The following is a 5,000-nucleotide window of genomic DNA, read 5'->3' as shown; positions in this document are numbered from 1 at the left end:
GTGGGGCGTAGTGGTTAGCACGTTCGCTCACACCACAGGGGCGGGGTTTGATTCCCACCGCTGTCCTGTGTGTGTGGAGTTTGCATGTTCTCCCCGTGCTGTGGGGGTTTCCTCCGGGAACTCCGGTTTCCTCCCCCAGTCCAAAGACAGGTATTTTAGCCTGATTGGCGTGTCTAAAGTGTCTGTAGTGTGTGAGTGTGTATGTGATTGTGCCCTGCGATGGATTGGAACCCTGTCCAGGGTGTACCCCGCCCTGTGCCCCATGCTCCCTGGGATAGGCTCCAGGTTCCCCGTGACCCAGTAGGATAAGGAGTATAGAAAATGGATGGATTTTATTGTATTCTATTATTATTGTTGTTTTTATAAAAAAAAATTCTTCTTTATCGATACTGATGCTTTGCCAATACTGTATGTAAACAATCATACCAATAAAGTACTTGAAATGGAAATTGAAAGAGGAGCATCACTGAAACTCAGTTTACATTCAAACTAGCTGATTTCATTTCCAGCTACACTGTAAGGTTATAACTGCTCTAAAGGGCTTTAGTAAGATTTTCTCCCTATGAAGTATCAGATCAGGCTGCTGGTGAGATGTGTGCACACCGCTGACTGTGTAGAAGACCGCATGCTGTAACAGGGCTTTAAAACTGAAGCCAAAATGTCTCCGGCGCCCTCTAGTGGATGGCTGCAGTACAGTTCTTTTGGTCAGACAGCCGTATCTACTGCGCATGCGCTGACTCCGGTTTTGGCCTACTGCGCAAACTCAGACAAGAGGCGGCTTTCAGTTGGAGTAAACGAATCCATAAACACAGTCACTGAGTTTAATGTTAAACTAAGTATTTATATATTAATATTATTCACTCCACTTAGCATTAATTAAACTACAGCATGGTGTTAAAGATCAGTCCAGTGCGTATAAATATTGGCTCCCACTTTTAGCTTCATTAATGAATTTAACTAATAAACCACCACACACAGTAAGTGTGACCCCCCCCCCCCCCCACGCACACACACACTGACCAGCTGTTTATTATTTGATTCATTATAAGAACACACATGATGTAATTAATAATGTAGTAATTAATTCACATCTCTTGTCCAACTATAGACCAATATCAAATCTCCCCTTCATCTCTAAGATTTTAGAAAAGGTTGTATCAAAGCAGTTATGCTCGTACTTAGATAGGAATAACATTCATGAAATATATCAGTCAGGATTTAGACCTCATCATAGCACAGAGACAGCGTTAGTTAAAGTAGTAAATGACCTTCTACTGACCTCTGATCAGGGTTGTGTCTCGCTGCTTGTGTTACTCGACCTTAGTGCAGCTTTTGATACTATAGATCACACTATTCTCCTTGATAGATTAGAAAATGTTGTTGGTATTAAGGGAACAGTCCTCTCCTGGCTCAGGTCTTATCTGACCGATCGTTATCAGTCCGTAGATGTACATGGTGATTTCTCCATGCGTACTGAGGTTACTTTTGGAGTTCCACAGGGTTCTGTTTTAGGCCCACTGCTCTTTACTTTATATATGCTACCCCTAGGTCAAATTATTCGTAAACATGGAATTAGCTTCCACTGTTATGCTGATGATACACAGCTGTATGTTTCAGCGAAGCCAGAGGACAGACAGAAGCTTAGTAAAGTTGAGGATTGTGTAAAGGACATTAGACAGTGGATGTTAATTAACTTCCTTCTACTTAATTCTGATAAAACAGAAATACTTTTATTAGGCCCACGTGTAGCTAGAAGTATTCTTTCTGATCACATGGTTACTCTGGATGGTCTTTCTGTTTCATCATGTGCAGCAGTTAAAGACCTTGGAGTGATTATTGACTCCAGTCTTTCATCTGACGCTCATGTAGATAATATTACTAGGATAGTCTTCTTTCATCTCAGAAATATTTCTAAAATAAGAAACATATTGTCACTACATGATGCGGAAATACTAGTTCATGCATTCGTCACCTCTAGACTAGATTACTGTAATGCCTTACTGTCTGGATGTTCCAGTAGGAATATAAATAAGCTCCAGTTAGTCCAGAATGCAGCTGCTAGAGTCCTAACTAGAACCAGAAGATACGACCATATCACACCGATATTATCCACACTGCATTGGCTCCCAGTAAAATCTCACACTGATTATAAAATACTATTATTGACCTATAAAGCACTAAATGGTCTCGCGCCACAATATCTAAGCGACCTTTTGGTTTTATATGATCCGTCACGCCTACTTAGATCAAAAGATGCAGGCTATCTGACGGTACCTGGAATAGTGAAGGCTACAGCAGGGGGAAGAGCTTTCTCTTATAGAGCCCCACAGTTATGGAACAGTCTTCCTATTAGTGTTCGGGACTCAGACACAGTCTCAGTGTTTAAGTCTAAGCTTAAAACGTATTTGTTTACTCAAGCCTACCCTGACTAGATTCTGTTCTACTACTTCGCAGTCATAATGATCTTTTTTCTCCCTCTCTCCTTTCGCCGAGCCCCACACGAATTTATGGAGATACTAGAGATCCTGATCCTCTCTGCCTCTGGATGGAGCTCAAATCTTCTCTAATTCCAGACTGCTGGGACTACGGCTGCTCCTAACGCCATACAGACTTCATATAAATCCATAATGAACTTTTTCACACTAACTGTTGTTACCCAGATGAGGACGGGTTCCTTCTGAGTCGGGTTCCTCTCAAGGTTTCTTCCTCTTAAAACATCTCAGGGAGTTTTTCCTCTCCACCGTCGCCACTCAGTGGCTTGCTCAGTTGGGATAAATTCACACCTTTAATATCTGTACACCGTGTTGATATTTCTGTAAAGCTGCTTTGAGACAATGTCTATTGTAAAAAGCGCTATACAAATAAAATTGAATTGAATTGAATCTCTTACAGTGAGGTCACGTAACTACCGTAATAAATGTTATTGAAGAGAACATGTATTTATAGATAAATTAATAAACACACACACAAAACAAATAAATAAGATCATGTTCTGGAGTAAAGTATCTCACAACCTGAGAGTGAGGTCATTAACATTTACCTTAAAATCAGACAGAAATAACCAAAAATATTCAACTTTGATTATATTCCTTCACCAGCATCTAGTGATGAAACGTACGTGTGTGTGTGTGTGTGTGTGTGTGTGTGTGAATAAAGACGAGAGTATAAAAACAAACCCCATTGTCTTTATTTTAGTTAGCCATTTTACAGTAGTCACTCAAAGTAGCTGCCTTGAGGTTTTTTTCTCTTTTTTTCTCATCGTTTTAATTCTTGTCCTCACTTTGTTCGACACAAAGAAAGAAACAATGGATAAAAGAATGAGAAAGAAAACAAAAAATGAAGACAGTCAAGAAATGGATTTAAAAAACAACAACAAAAACATCAACAACAACAACAAATAAAAACACAAAATGCCCCTGAACATAAACCAAAAAGGAAATTTGGCAAGAGATTAAAGTCACATGATGATGATGATGATGATGATGATGGAGGAGACCTGATATGGTGGAACGAGCTGGATCAATACCATTTTTATCGTCACTGGAAAACACACCGTGATGATATGCAAATCAGCGGTGATGTCATAACGCGTGCAGCAGAGAGAGGACGATTTGTTTGGGCTGATAAAGCGATGAAGTCATCTGGAAAGTGTTTTCCAGTGTGTGGGGGAAACGTGGAACGTGTTGGACCCTATAAACGAAGTCCGGACAGCGGGGAGGTCACAGGACACGGATACGAGTACGGTCAGTAAATCCTCATCAGTGGCACTTTTCACCAAAACAATCCGAGATTTAAAGGTAATGGAAGCCCCTCAGACCCTGTTTACACCAAGCACACACTCCTTCCAGAAACTTCCTCAAAGTGAAGATCAACAGGAGGATATGAGCAGCTAAACCTGGAGAATTATGAATGATGATTTGTGTCTTGTTTTTTTGCTCAGTGAAGATACTGAACACGATTTGGAACACGCCCCAGAGCAGCTTTTGCGATTTGGGATGCCCCCCCCCACAATCAGCGCCAGCAGAGAGAGCGTGACCGACCAGAACCCGGTTCTTATAGGAGGTCAGAGGGATAGCAGCTTCGAGTACCCGCCTCAATGAAATCGACTGGAGGGAGATGGAAGTGTTTCAACAATATACATTTATATTTAAAAAATGTTTTTTTAAAAAGCTATCTAGAAGTGAGCAAGTCTGAATCCTGTCACCTGACAAAATGTTCATTTCTTTGTTCTCAGTGCAATGCTGGTTAAAAAATATAATAAAATAAAAAAGAAAGGTTAACGGAGTGAGAAAGCTCTGCCCTTGGTGCCTACGCGTGTCCCCTCCTCCCGGCTGCGTCCCAATCCACAGGCGAAGTTCACTTACTCTGAAACATGGCACTGGAAAAGTGGTGTGAAAGAAAAGAGAAGAGAGATGAAAGGATGAATGGCACGGACAGAAGGGCGGAGAAAGCGAGGAAGAGGAAGAGAAGGAGTGGCCACGCCCCCTCCCTGCACAAACCCCGCCCCTTCAGGCTCAGACTTATGGGATAGCGAGGTCCTCAACTCGAAGGGGAAACAAATGGGCCGCTGTCACCCGATCGGAAATAGATACATTAACACTGTTTACATCTCTCTCACTCACTCACACACACACACACACACACACACACACACACACACCAGCCCACCCTGTCACCGTCGGTCTGCGACTCTGGCTCATCTTTTTTTCGTTTGGTTGTTTTTGGGTTTTTTGTTAGTTTTTTTGGAAGAACCGGTCTAGTGATGGATACATTCTGTGTACGACGTCCACTACGTAGTGCAAATGTTTCAAATACGTTAGGGCGTGAGGGGAGCAAGGGACGGTGGATTTGGGACAGACCTGGAGGATGAGGGGTGGGCTGCTGAGCAGAAACTGGTTTATTTTACAGTAACTCTCCCTCTCTCACTCACACACACACACACACACTCCACTGATACTGAATATGTACATGCTAGTTTGTCCGTAAGTCCTTTTTCACAA

At 42.0% G+C, this 5,000-nt stretch overlaps 1 protein-coding gene across 5 annotated transcripts in view; it reads right to left on the bottom strand.

Moving 5' to 3' along the window:
• Positions 1 to 3,165: 3,165 nt before the first annotated feature.
• Positions 3,166 to 5,000, bottom strand: part of zgc:158376 (zf-CXXC and PHD_FXL19 domain-containing protein) — a 19,299-nt gene continuing 17,464 nt past the window's right edge. For all 5 annotated transcript variants that reach the window (XM_017454698.3, XM_017454695.3, XM_017454696.3 and 2 more), the window contains one exon: positions 3,166 to 5,000. This exon is cut by the window's right edge and continues 319 nt beyond it. The gene's annotated coding sequence lies outside the window, so the exon portion shown is untranslated.

Source organism: Ictalurus punctatus, chromosome 24, assembly GCF_001660625.3.
Source record: "Ictalurus punctatus breed USDA103 chromosome 24, Coco_2.0, whole genome shotgun sequence".
Lineage (NCBI taxonomy): Eukaryota > Metazoa > Chordata > Actinopteri > Siluriformes > Ictaluridae > Ictalurus > Ictalurus punctatus.
This window is presented reverse-complemented; position numbering and strand designations above follow the sequence as displayed.